This window comes from Rhinolophus ferrumequinum, chromosome 2 (genome assembly GCF_004115265.2).
Source record: "Rhinolophus ferrumequinum isolate MPI-CBG mRhiFer1 chromosome 2, mRhiFer1_v1.p, whole genome shotgun sequence".
Lineage (NCBI taxonomy): Eukaryota > Metazoa > Chordata > Mammalia > Chiroptera > Rhinolophidae > Rhinolophus > Rhinolophus ferrumequinum.
In genome coordinates, this window is record NC_046285.1 from 89,874,623 (window position 1) to 89,890,169 (window position 15,547).

Consider the following 15,547-nt stretch of genomic DNA (forward strand, 5'->3'; position numbering starts at 1 on the left):
TTTCTTGATCTTCCAAATCCGGGTCAGTTGCCATTCCCATTGCACCCTCTGCTGGTCGTTTCCATATCCACCTTAGTTGATTAATTGAAGTCAATTCTGGAAATTCCATACTCTTTATACTAATGGCAGGTTCAGAAAAAAAAGCATGTGATCCAATTCTAGACAAGAGAACCAAAGCAAAACCTGTCGGAAGGTGTTTAATAAAAATTTCCTGGTTCACATAATAGAACCATAGGAAAATAGTGCCTCCTGCTTTAAAAATGTATTATTATTGTTGCTGCTGCTGATGTTACTATATTACATAATTCCTAGGACTGCTGTTTTTATAATTCCTAGGATAGCTTGAGGTTGAAATCAACCAAAAATGGAAAAATTGAGGTATAAAAAGAAATTAATTTCCTGTCCACATTATGGAGCCAATGAATCAGCCACCTTTGAGGTCCATTCTAGCAGTCATTTTGCATTCCTCTTGTCCATCCAGCATCGGGCTTGCCTTCCATGCCTGCAGAACCTCCTACCTTTTGAAGAAGAACCTGAAACTCACTACCAATATTAAAATTCCTTATGTTCTTTTTCCTAGCCTTCCTTGTGTTGAAAGATATTTTCCCCTGGATTTCTTGCATTCCTGCATACCTGGAGTCCCTTGAGCAAAATAGCATTGATAGCCACCTTTTGTGTATGGAGAAATTCCAGAATATTTAAGTTTTTTTTTTTTTTTTTTTTTTTTCGTTTTTTTCTTTTGTGGGAGGAATTTGTTTATATTCTAGGGTAGTAAAAATAGAGATGCTTCCCTTTCATCCCCAAAAATATTTGCTCACGTTCCAGGGTAAAGATCATGTTTCTGTTGCTCTTTTTCTCGCTGGAGAAGAGGATAGATAAGTCATGGGCATCCCTCCTAAGATCAGAGTTTTGTACTTTTGAACTTTCTCTCCTGTGATACACCCACTGCATGTGCAGAAAACTTCAGGTTCCCATTGTGTTGCCCTGTGGGAATAGATGTAGTATATGGAAACAAAAAAATATAATGATAAATGGTCTTTGTCTCTGACCAAGAAATCACGTGTATTTTATTAGCCTTTCAAAGGTATGTATTCAGAATAGCAACTGTTGTCCCAACATTCAACAGAATGGACCCATCCTGGCAGCATGGCCCCTGACTTTCCATGACAGGCTAACTTGTTAGTTTGAGAGTACAGTAAAATTACAGACTCTTTACAGTTTTAGACTTGACGTCTTAAGGCTAAAGTATAGTCACATGACTGAACCCAGCAGTTGACTACACTTGCCCCATATTTTCAACTGGAAGTGTTAAAAATCACATACCATGCTAAATTTCTAAATACAGTGATGCATTTTCCAGCATCCACTGGTAGTTGTGTCAGCAGTATCAGCTGCCTGAACTGTGCCTAGTGACATAGTCGGCCATGGGATTATACTGAAAAACAAATCAGTTCATGTTACTCCCAAGCTTTCTCTTCCTGCCAGAGGATTTATTATTTTCCATAATACTCACCACAGTCTGATTTACTTCACTGTTTATTTTCTATCTCTCCATTCTGGAGTATAATCTACACAAGGGAAGGGATTGTTTATGTTATTTCCTCTGTCAGCATATGATAGACTCTCAAAAATATTTCTGAGGTAATGAATATCAGGAATTTGGAAGAAACCATTTTTTACTTTCACTATTTTTCTCCTGAGGAAATTACTCATTGTGTGGCGTGAGCAGATTTGTTTTATTTTGTTTTTTGTTTTTGTTTTTGTTTTTACCATCTATGAATGAAACTTTTATTTTTCTTAACTCGCTGGAGAGCAATTGGAAATGTGATCATGGAGAATAAATTCCCCTGACATATACAATTCACAAAAAATTTTAGTAATAAATCGCCAGTATGATTAACAGTTGTGTTAGTTATTTAGCTGCACAGTACATTATCCACAAACTTAAGGACTTAAAATAATTTTTAAAAAAATCACCTGATACAGTTTCTGTGGCTGGAGAATCCTGGAAGTGCTCCGCTGAATGGTTTGGGCTCTGAATCTCTCATAGAGTTGCTGTTAAGATTATGGCTGTGTCTGCAGTCAGCTGAAGGCATGATTACAACTGGAGTATCTATTTTCATGGTGAGCTCACTCCCAGAACTGGCAAATTGTTCGCAGGCTGTGGGCAGGAGTCCTTAATTTCTCACCACATGAACCTGTCCTTAGGGGTGGGGAAGATGATTTATAACAAAGAAGCTGAATTCTCCAAAAAGAATGACCCAATCAAACATAGATTCCCAATGTCTTTTATGATCTAGCTTTGAAATCACATTCTGTAATTTCCCCAATAACCTATGAGTTACACCAGCCAGCTTGATTCCATGTTGGAAAGGACCTTACCAGAGCATGCACAACACAAGATGAGAGACTCACTGGGGGCGATAGTGGAGGTTGGCTCCCACAACAGTAATGAAGTCTTGCAAGGAAAGTATAGATTATTAAGGAAATTTTAAGATCTGTAAAGAATTTTAGAAATTGAGAAAGAAAATAACTGGACAGTCCATGTAAAATTGAGTTTATAGTGTTGTGCTATTATATATGATTTTTAATTTCTCTAAGCATCATTTTTCTTTCACACCTACTTGAAAGGGCAGTTGTGGGAGTCAAATTAGATATATTTTGAAAGATTTGAAACTCTAGCATAGTGGTGTGATATATTAATTATGGTATTAATTATTTTCATTATGAAGAACAGCTCGCTGCACTGTACACCTGAAGCTGAAAAATAATGAATGCCAACTATAATATTATATATATACATGTATATATAGGTATGTATACATTTACAATAGGCAGAGTAGAGTACAGCATTGGGAGTGGAGATAGTGGAAATGGGATGGCTCGGTGCGATGTCAGAGATAGTGGATGGGGGGCGGGGGTCCACAGTGTGAGGGATATAAATGATAAACGTCTAAGAAAAAAACAAACAAACAAACAAACAAACAAACAAACAAAAAAACTCATAGACACAGACAATAGTTTAGTGGTTACCAGAAGGTAAGGGAGGTGGGGGGTGGGAGATGAGGGTAAGGGGGATCAAATATATGGTGATGGAAGGAGAACTGACTCTGGGTGGTGAACACACAATGGGATTTATAGATGATGTGATACAGAATTGTTCACCTGAAATCTATGTAATTTTACTAACAATTGTCACCCCGATAAATTTAAATAAATAAATTAATTAATTTTAAAAAAGAACAGCTCGTATCCAAAGAATGTCCAATAGATATAATGTAATCAATATAAAGATTGAATTAATTGTATGTCCCTGCCCCATATTATGGATGTTGGCAGGTTGTATAACAAAGAGACAGAAACCCAAGACTTCTTCACACACAATGAGTCCTCATGTTATTATTTGCTAATTTGAATCCCTAGCCATTGTTTTCATTAAAGTAAACTCTAGTGGAGCCTAAATGTATGACCATTTATTAGATAATATCCATCTTGTATTTACATTTTCATCAATGTCCAAAAAAAATTACACAGACTCGTAATAAAACCTGTTTAAGAGGGGCCATTAAGTGCATGGCATAATGCATGATATATTATGAAAATTCTTTTTTCTTAATATATGGGGGGGCTCTGAAAAATATATTAGATTGGAGCAAAAGTAATTGCGGTTTAAAAGGTTAATTGCAAAAACCGCAATTACTTTTGCACCAACCTAATATGTTGGATAGAGAAGCATTTGTTAGAATCAACCTTCTATCTCAACATTTATCTGCCATTTTTAGCTCTTTCATATACTGTGTTACATAGGCTGTTTTTCAAACTGGGTTTCATCGGCTCAATTTTTCCTGCTCTACCTACTGCCAACTGAGTCTATTATAAAAGCCTCATATGCATTTCCTTTTGATTCTCTGTTATCAAACTTCTTAAAACTTTGATTTGCTAATAATATTCTGAATTGTTAGTGAAAATATTGCTCTATCTAGTGAATCAAAATTCAAGCTTGTATCCAAACGTAGGTCTAATATGATATTCACAATATGATATATCACTAATCACTAATATGATATATGTTATTCACAAATTTATTCTCACTCATGTCTTGAAATGCTTAAGAATAAATTTTCTATAATATTGTAAATATTTTAGAGCTAATTGAATGTCTTTACTGTTAGAAAAATTAAGCTCTGTGTTTTTAATAATTAAAAAAACCAAATATTTTAAGCTGTGTTAAAATAAGACAGATTATCTGAACTTTTTATGTTATGTTTTTCTTTATTTGAATGGTTATCTTCATTTGGATCAATGGCCTATGTGAATTGCCAGTATTTTGGGGGTTTTTTTTACAGTAGATTTAGGATTTATATCTCTTAGCTCTACATAATTTCGCGCCATTGAACTTAATTTTATTTTTATGCTTTGAAACAAATGTGAATAGAAAATTCTACACATGAATGTTCAAAGCTTTATTTACTTTTTTTTTTCTTTCACATTATGTCTAATGTCTAATGTCTAATTCACTGTCAGTCACTGTTAGGTATCTCTGGCACTATAATATTCCAGGTTGCTCCCTCCTACTAAAAATCTGTTCTCATATTATTTTCCCAAGATAGTGATCAGATTGCTTTTTTCAAAGTTTAATCTTGTTGGATTTTTTTCTCGTAGATAATTTTGAATAAAAATTTACTCATAATATAAAGCTACTTAGGAGTTCACCTTCTATTTTCATAGTTAACATTTTATGATGTGAATCTTACACACCTATAAGATTAATTAAAATATAGTCAGAAGGCCCCAAGAATAAAACTATTCAAATTATGTGACTGGAAGCAACAAGAAAGGCGAAATGTTTCTATTTTCTGTGCACAAATATAATATATGAAGTTTATATCGTTCCCTACATACTCATAAAACACTGCTCTATACAACTACTTAAGCATTTCATACCATGCCCTTATTTGGTGGACTGAGTCCATGTATTTAGAGATTAAACTGGTCAAACATTCAAAGATTCTTGGGAAAAACATGCTACTTAGCCACAACTGCCCACACAAACAAAGCAATTCATGAAAACACACAAACACATCTATTGTATAACACTTGTTGCTAAAACACACCTTGTTAGTTTTAAGTAGTAAGTACTTATTTTGTTTTCAAAATAGTCTGACTTTGAACTTTTCAATATTATCAGTATAGTTTTAGCTTTAAGATTATACATACAAAGAGCCAGTATTTATCTTTTAAAGGGGCTAAATATGTCTCATATGATATCCTTAGATTCCATGTTCTATCATTACACTCATAAAAAAAATTTGCAATTACCTATTTTCTGCATTTTTAATACAATTTTTAATATAAAGAATGGGTTAAAAATCAAAACACTTCCTAAAAATCTGGCTCAAAAATCTACCTTCAGTATTCACCCCTTCAGGCATTTCACATCATAAGCATGAGTAAAGAGAACTATTTAAAGAGAGAACTATTTAAAGAGAACTACACATGTGTATACACACACACACATACACACACACACACACACATACACACACATATACACAAACACACACACATATGTCACCCTTTGTATCTCTATATTAAAAATGCAGAAAATAGTGATTATTTGGGACATTAATGTACTCTAAACTTTCTAAAAAGTGATTTCCATACAAATAAGATTACTAAAACAAATAGTAGACATTCAGGACTGGAAATGGACTATAAGATTCAGAGGAATGTCTTACTGATACACGTGAAGCCAACTTTATCAGTCATTTTTTGAGGTCATAAAACTTATTGGTAGATGGCAAGATGAAAATGAACCTCACTCATTCAACAAGTGTGCATTAAATACTATACAACAGGTCATTAAATGGGTGATATATATGGGGTGTAATCATAAAATTAACTATACTTTTTTTTCTGTCTTTTAAACCATCTCAATGTGGATATTCCTCCTTTTAATCCTGCTTGAAAAGCTAGAATGACTCTATGACATTTTTTATTGCTATGAAATAATAGAAAGTCCAATAGTTACTTTATAATGAAAATATAGCTTCCATTCAGTAATTAAAATATTCAATATATTAATCAAAACTGCAATCACTATTCAATGATAACATTTTTTTTTTCTCAGCTAAAGCCTGCTATAATCATTGTCAGTTGCCTTGAAATAGGGTTATGGCCTTTTGACTTTCAGTTATCACTCACCAATTTTCCTTTCTTTTTGTGGAGTTTTAACTCCATCAGTAATAGATTGAAAAGATAAGAGGTGAGAAAAATCAAAATGTGTTAATTCACTGGTACTATGTAAGATGGTTTTGCATTCTCTTGAGTAGTATATGTTTAAAGCTTAGTTTTTCACAGATACTTTCATGAGTCCTCTTCTGGGTCCTTCAATTGTTGCAACATGAACTCTGCCTTTCTTTTAGCCAGGCACTCCAGATATACACACTTTACCATCTTCTCCCTGTGGAGCAGACCACAACCTCCAACTGTCAGGGTCATATATCCCTGGCAGTTTGTCTCTTGGGCTAACTTCCCTGTGCTAGTTGCATCATCTGGCCCTGGGAATCACACATCTTCAGTCCACTATTAATGAGTATTTACTTCCAAGTTTTAACCCTCCTTCCTGATGCCATTGGTCTGGTCACTACATTTTTCAAATGTGAGTCAGAATCTCCTTCTTTGTGCTCTTCCACTACCTGAAGTCCATAATAAGCTCTAGGAATGACCTAGTTGAAACCCCCTCTGACTCAGTTTAAAGTTAGAGAAAGAACCCCAACCTCAGATTACCACTCTTTTGGTGGAGAATGGGTTAAAAATCAAAATACTTCCTGAAAATCTGGCTCAAACATCTTCCTTCAGTGTCCACCCCCTCAGGCATTTCACATCATACCCATGAGTAAGAGAAGCATTTATCAGTCATCAGCTTTAAACCTCCATATGGACCAGCAAATCTTTTGAGACAACACATTTTGTACTTTGATCATTCAGCTAAAAGTTTGAGTTTAACTTTTTGTAATCAGCCATTCCATATCAGGCATTGCCAAGGAGATGCAAAGGTGGACAAAAAGAGTCACGGTCCCCGTTCTCGTGGAGGTTAGTATCTTGAAGGGGAAGTTGACATTACTCAAATGATAAGAAAGCATAACATGACAACTATACTAAGTGTTTGGAAAGGGAGGTAAACGTTGTGTGGCACATCTTTAGTAGGTAAAGAGGTAAAGAGGTTGGTGGGGGTTTTTCTAGGGAAGGGACTATCTCATTGAGACCTGAAAGTTGATTACAAGTGAACTTCACGAAAGAAGAGCAGAGTTTGAAGAGAGTTAGGAAAATATTTTAGGCGGGGAGAACTTCTCATACAATAGTTCCGTGATGTGACATAAAAACAGGCCAATAGGACTGATTCTGAGAGGGCAAAGGCATTCCTGGGATCAAAATGTGAGGCTAGAGATTCTTGCAGAAAACAGAATATGCAGGGCCTGATAAACCATATTAAAGATTAAACTTTTAATCTTAAATACAGTGCTAATCCATTAAAGGTTCTAAACTAAGGGTAGAAATAGAGGATAAAACCCATGTATTGATAAGAGTGATTTGGCTGCAGTTTGGAAAAAGATCTTCAGGGGAGAAGTATACAAAAGTAGAGGACAAATTAAGGAAACAATTACAATATTCCATGTAAGGTTTGTTTTAACTGAGGTGAAAAAGATCTTTCAACTTTACCATGTAGCTTATAACCTTTCTTTTGCACCGTTAGTTTCAAACTGCTTGGTTGCCTGGATGCTACATCAGTTATAGTTTGACCAAGTTCAGAAGGGCGCTTTTTATAAAATAACAGGGTACAAATGTAGCCCGCCAGTGAAAGCTTGCCTAATGGTGAATGAAGAAAGTTCCACTGAGTCTACATTTTTCAGGTTCAAATATTGTCTAGGATACTTTACTAAATTCAGCATTATTTATATATCGAAGGGCAACACATTGGATAAGTATTTAAATGCAAATTAAAGAGGTTCTAACCTTATTACTATGACTCTATTACTACATGCTTGCATAGCTTATAATAAGTCATGTCATGTATAGAACTTCTTCTTTGTGCAAAACACACTGTATCTGTCATGATGTGCAGGGCGGCTTCCACCATCCAATCTGATTCATGCAGTCAAGGGTTTCCATGACATAGATGCCTTCTGTCACTGAAAAAAGATATAATCTCCCACTTCTCCCTATCTCACAGTTTTAACTCCAACTTTGATGATCTACTTTTTGATCCCATACCCACCAAGTCCTATCATGTCTCCACAACTTTGCAAAACCGTTGGCCTAAAAAAGATTCTGCCCTTCCCATTCTCTTGGATTCAGACTTTTCATTCTTTAGCATTTATCTCAGATAGCACCATCACCAGGAAGCTTCCGTATTTTTTGTCACTATCCCAACTCTAATGCCCAAGGCAGGCTTAAATATCCTTCTGTTTTCTTCCCTAAAGCCCTTTAAAACTTCTGTCATTGCGCTTGTCATATGTCATTAGAATTTTCTTTGGGAATATCAAATTTTCCTCCTTTAAACTCTATGATGAGTTTGCTTTTAATTCACTTGTGCCTGCCTAGAAGTTAGTACATTAATATATGATGAATTCTCAGGAAATATTTGTTGGAGTAATCTAAGTTGGCATCCCATAAAATTTTTTCAGAAGTCCTCTCAATGAAAACATTTCTTTGAAAAATATGTCTCATTATGTGTGTCTTGGCCCTGATGGATATTGTTGAATGCAATCTTTCATCCAAGACATATTCCTTGTCTTTGACGCTAATTAGATTGAATCAGTTAATAAGATTGCCATGGCATATTTATGGTACAATAGTGGAAATAAATTATTACTTTAGTAGAGATATTTCAAATTAATCTTATATTTTCTTTAGATTGTTCATCCTTACATATGCCAAATAAGGCAATTGAGTACATTTTTCAGAATGCACTTTAGAAGCAATTTTGAAGTGTGAGGTGCAGAAATAATATGCATTTATCTTTTTCTTCTTATCTCAGGGCTCAAAATGATAATTTCCATACTGAGTTCCTGGGAGCTAGCACTATGAAATTGCATAAAAATAAAGAACATAAAACTTGTCCTAATAATTTCCTCTTTGACAAACGAAGTTTGAATTATCTTTAAATCATGAACGTATGTTTTGAACAATAAGCCTCACAATATTAATATCTTAGTCTTTGTGTAATTGACTAAGTCCCTTCAAATATATTATTATTTTATTCAGAATAATATGTTGAGTGTTTTTGTATCTTGCCCTGTGCTCTGCTAAGAACTGAAGCTACAAAGATAAATGTGGCACAGTATCTACTGTCTTGAAACTTTTATTCTAATTGGAGGGACATGTAAAAGATGATTAGAACTAAGGGCAGTAAGTGCTTGTATTGGGATAAGAGGACTGACACTGAGCTTCCCCTGTGAAATTTAAGGTAAGATAAAAATATTACCTTTTGAGTGATAAACAAATTTTCCAAGAAACAACGGTCCCAAGGTCTGAAGACATAAGCAACTATTTGCTGAATGTCAATATCAGATCTGAAGAAGGAAGGGTGTACTCAGAAGAAAGAGTGGCTAATCGAAAATAAATAAATAAATAAATGAATAAATAAATACATAAATAAATACATAAATAAATAAATAAATAAATAAATAAATAAATAAATAAATAAGATACAAGAAGCAAATGTAGACAGTTTCATCAAAGAGCTATCCAGGAGAGTGGGAATCTTGTTTTTAATTATTCTAGTTCTACTGCTAAGTTTAATTATATCATTAAAAGTTTTGCAAGAAGGTAAAGCCAAATAACTTCCAAGAATCCACTACCATATTCAAGACCACACACTTTATGAATATGGAGGCCATAAAACATTATTATTCCATGCTGACCAAGGAATTATGAGGTAGAACTATTTATGGAACTACTACTGGGGGGGAAAATGGTGCTAGTTAGGCCAAGATAAACATTTCCATCTCTACAAGAATTACATCTCTTTTTGTGTTAACATGATATTCTGATGTAAACTCCTTTACTGTGTTTCTACAGCTAAGGATGCATGGGTCCAAACTGTTCTAAAGTAATCAAGTCCAGTTCCTACAAGACTGAAGATTATGGAAAATTTGACAACATAGAAGAGATTCTAGGTGGTAGAGATTTAGACAGAATTTTGGAAAAAATACCTTAGTACATTTCCTGGATTAACTGCTTATTCTCTGTGTAACACTGGGAGATTTACTTGCTGTACTTCAGTTTTTTTAATCTGTAAAGTGGAAACAATTATATTATTTACCTTGTAGAGTTGTTGTGAAGATAGGCACCTATTTTAAGCAAAATGGGGTTTAAGATAGGGAACCCTGATGATACAATCACTGGTAAACCCAGAGCAGCATGTTCTAAAATCTAGTTTAAACTTTGTGAAAAATTGCAAGAATGGGTGCCTGATTGTACCACAATTGAGATAACTGGGGAATCAAGAAGTCGTTGCTAGAGCCATTTTGTCTAGAAATATACCACTATAGCTTCTGATCATGGATCAGGGACACAGTGCTTCCATATTTGGATCTAGAACAACACCCTCTGTTAGATCATTAATTGTAAATGGATGGCTCATGTAGTATCCAGTGATGGCATTCTCTCTTTTTATAAATGGGCTACAAATTCAGATTTGTGAGATTGTATCTGATTGATGGCTCCTCAATAACATCTGGGGAATAAAATTTAGCTTCCTAGACTTTGTAACACAGGGAGCAAGACAGAGCTTGCTACCAAGGTTTAGTATGTCAATCCATTATAGTAGATGATAACTTATTTCTTTTAATCTTTGAAATATATACAGATTGGTAATCAAAAGTGTCCTCCTAACAGTGGATGTACATAAATTGAATTTTTAAAAAGGTATGAACAAACAAAAACCCTGACTTGAGTTACTAGGGCAAAGAAAAAGGGTTAGGGTACTCCAAAAAGAAAGGAAAGTAGCAATAAAGTTGCTGAGTGGTGATTTCATAGTAGATTTATTTATTTCCATGCTAGTTCTGTTTGTATAGCTAGAAAGCTTAATTTGAAACATAAAATGATGAAATAAGGGTGGAATTGTGTGAAAAAACCAAGGCATAATGAGCCAGATAGCCACAGTAAGAACATGAATTCCATCTTTTAGTCATGAGGTAGCTACTGGAATCATTTTAAATAGAGAAAAACTAATCATGTGTATGTTTGTGGAAGAACATGGTTTGGGGTGGGAGTGAGTGCTGCAGGCAGAAGGTGGGCGAGGAGATAAGCAGAGAGATGAGGTAGGTATTTGCAAATCACTAAATAAAAAATGGTGAAAATATGAGGAAATGGTGTAACAATTTTAATGGGGAAAGGGTATTGCATATATTTAGTGTTATAATTAGGTATCAATGAATAATAACATGATGAAGGTACTGGGGGTGGATGATTTCGGGTTTAGATAAATGTTTGGATAGTGGAAGCTTTCACAGCTATGGGGACAGGGCTGGAGAGAATGCAATGAGTTCAATTCCCGACAGTTAATATATTGATTGGCCTGAAGAGTCTTCCATTAGGAAACATTTCACATACAGTTAATTCAATGGACAAGTGGTGATTGAAGGGAAAAATCTGTTTCAGACATAAGTATTTGTGAGCCTTTAAATATAAGTAGTCAATAGTGCCATTATTATAGATAAGGTCTTACATATAAAAATGTACAGAGGGAGCAAACCAGAGGATGGAATTCTCCAGAAAGCCAGCTTTTCAGTCTAGTAGAAAGGAACCCCTCGAAAGATTGAGAAGATATGACAAAGCTGTTGGAGAAAAGATGAGTGTGTACAGGAAGAAAAAATCATAGAGTTGATGGTATTTTGTTATTGCAGACTTAGCAAACTAATACAGAGAAGCTAGGATTATCCTCCGGCTTCTCCTTTCCTATAGCTCAAATATCCCCAATTTTGCCTCCTATAGGCCAAGACTGTGGTTGACATGGAGACTGGAAGTGCAGCCTGCAGGAGTAGAGCTGCCTGTGATGTAAAGCAGGACAGCCAAAAGCGTAGGATAGGACTAATCATAACAGCCCTACATATTATGCTATCTTTTTATTACAATTTTAAAGAGAAGAAAACTAGGAGATCAGATAGCCCCTGTCTTAAACAATCGATAGTGACTCGTAGTTATTAAGCTCCAGGGTTGCTGACGGTTGATGGGGTAACAGCCTTCATTTGTCACCTCTTCCACCATTTTCAGTGAAAACTTGGGCTATGACAGGGAATATGGTAAATGCAGAATGATTATGGTAACATAAAGCATCAAGGTTCTGAGTGTGTGTGTGTGTGTGTGTGTGTGTGTGTGTGTGTGTGTGTGTGTGTATGTTTGGGAAGATTTAACTGCAGCCCATATAAGATTACCAAAATTAGACATAGTATGGGGTAAAATTATGTTATTTAAATTGTGCCAAAAGGCATTCTGTAGGCCTTTCATTGACTAACCAGATTATCTACTCTTGCTTCCGTAGACACATCTGACTGAAATTTATCAGCCAGAGAATTACCAAAATAATTTCAGGGAAAACTAATAAACTGGTGAGAATTATGCAGTGAAAACAACTCGCTATTACCCAGCTTTTCTGCATCTGATCCAAGAGTTTGGATGGCTTACAGACAGGGTGCTGGTTTTAATTGTTAAAGTCGTAATCTTGCCAATAACACACCATCTGAACCTACTTGTCTGTGATTTCTCATAATTAATCAGGATCTCCTAAGTCATGCTTGAGTGGCTTTTCTATTACTAATAATTCCAATAATTTGACAATCATAATTTAAAGCATTAAATGAGACATCTAAAAATACACTGAACTCTTCCAGATAAGTAAAAATACATTCTTATTGGGTGATATGTTTTGCATATTAATGAGAACTTCTTCAAAGTACATGCTCTAGCCAATGACAGCCTGCTAGAGTCAGGCTAGTACTTTATAAATTGTTCTTTTCAACCAATGAGTGGCCTACTAAATAAATAATTTGTATTACTTCATCAGTTTTGTATCTGTATCATCTCTCTTCTACCAGCATATAATTTGCAATATATCCTCACTATCCTACTTCCATTTAAAAATTTCAAACTCTGAGGATTTCTGATAACTCTGTAATAACCTTGAGAGGAAAGCTCAAATGGTCTTTCATGTCTTAGGATCCTGAAGATATATCACCTTTTTAATAGGATCTCTTGGTAGTTTTGCATAATTCATGGCTCACATAAGACTTTAATAAGGAAAAATACATAGTTTATATGATGTTTTGCTGGCATTCTGCATATTAATTGTCTATTATATTTTACACTTTGATTACAATAGTTTTTGAACTAGTTCACTTTTGAGTGGTAGGACTATAATACCAAGAATGACTCTAAAATCTATATGCTGAAGGTCTGTCATATTTGCATACTCCAATCCTTTTTCATTTTATATTACAAAATGGAGGCATTTCTTGATGCTGTACAATTATAAGACATTAAGGAAGTCCTGTTTTCAACAGAACTTCACGATCTTCTATCAGCAATACTAGAAAACCAATGCTTTTACTAAATCTTACTCAAGACCCCCCCCTTGAAATATAAACATTTAAAAGCAAAGCTCATGCTTACTAAACTATGAATGTCACCTCTCGTCAATTTTTAAGTACAGTATGATGCAAATAAATTATTATGCAGTAAAAGAAATAAGATTTTATTGATTCATTTAAACATGTCTCAGTTCTAATTTTGAATTTGGGAGAAAGAACAAAGTTATCAACCTAAAAATAGAAGCAAAATGATTTTTAAAGTAATTGATTCATTAAAAATAAAGTTTTCTACAATCTAATTTTACTAGTTCAGTAAGTTAAGCTTGTTAGTCTGTGGTTGAAAGTAACTATTCTTTCTTAATAATTTTCTGAGTTTCTATTAATGGGCAATGTATAGAAACAGTGTTAAATCCATAATCATCTGTCCTGCTTTAGCTAACATTTTCCATTGTGAATACATTTACTTTTAGTTTTGTGGAATTCAGTTTTCAGATGAATTTATCTGGAATCACCAAAAACAGGGAGATGTTAAATAAAGGCTAATTTTAAGGCAATTAAAAAAATAGGAAACATAACTCTGTAGATGTATGTAAGTCAACCTTCACTGAAAGATATTTAAGCACATTTTCTGGGTCAGCCAAGTGAATTCAATTCATCCTAATGACCAGTTGATTCATCCTTTACATATTATTCAAGTATTACAGTGTAGTTGCTTCATCCGTTGAAGGTAAAGACAATCATACGTAAAAGGTCCAGGGAATCTGAAAATAGATAGTAAAAAAACAGTCAGTGCATATAGTTATGGTTCATATTTTATGCAGATGGTGGACTTTTTTCGTTGTTCAGATGGTGGTACTATTAAGTAGAGATAGCCTAAGATGACATGGTTATGACTCGTGTGTGTGAGAGGTGAACCAATATTTAGCTCCAAAGACACGGCTGCCTTTATTCCCCTGTTTTGGCATATAAGAGCACTTTTTGACCTCAATACACTTTGTGATATTAGTACAATGACAATAGAAGTAATATTTGAGCTTAACATGTAAAGATAAAGCTCCAGGTCACATCATTTTCAAAGGAACTCTTTTAAAATGTAATATAAAAAAGAAACACATTCATCGTATTGGGAAGATTTGTTATTATATCAATAAAGCAGGATCTCTATTTCATTTATCTAATATACTTGGTCAGGGTAGCTTTGGAGATCATTGCATGAAAATTCACTGAGTTCCTTTGAGATATATTATGAAGGGAAATTCAACATGAAAATCTGATATATTTGTTTTAAATTTGTTTTAAAGCAGTTGTTCTCCACCAGGGTTATTCCCTCCAGGGGATATTTTGCTATGTCTGGAAATATTTTCAGTTTTCACGGCTGGGGAGGTATTACTCGTATTCAGTAGGAAGCAGCCAGGGATGCTGATCCAGACCCTGCAGTGCACAGAGCAGCCTGCTCATACTCATACTCAGAGGTTGAGAAGCTCTGTTTAAAGGAGTCAAAAATGAAGATGCTGCCTACCCGTTCAGAAAAAAAAAAAAAAAAAGTTACCGTGTGAACTGCAAAACCTTGTCTCCCCTTCAAAATATTGTTGTCAATATACTTGGATAGCTATATAATTTCTAAATAAAAACTGTATCTCTGTCAAATCTGAGTAGAGCTATGGTGAGAGAACAAGTGATTACATAACATTTTGCTCTGTGACCAAATTGTGATTTAGTGACAAGGCTGAAAAATTCTGAAATATTGCCGCCAGCCAAAGGGAAAGAAAGTTTACTTGTAAACAGATCATTGTTTATGATTTGGTCACAGTAGGATGGGTATGATGTAAGTGGGAGAAGGAAAAATAAAAAGTAGATAACGTATTTGAGAGGTACATCCTTAACATTTTGAAATAGATGACAGGGATTGCAAGTATGCCCATCTACAAGGCCCTTTCTGGAAATACAGTGAAGAG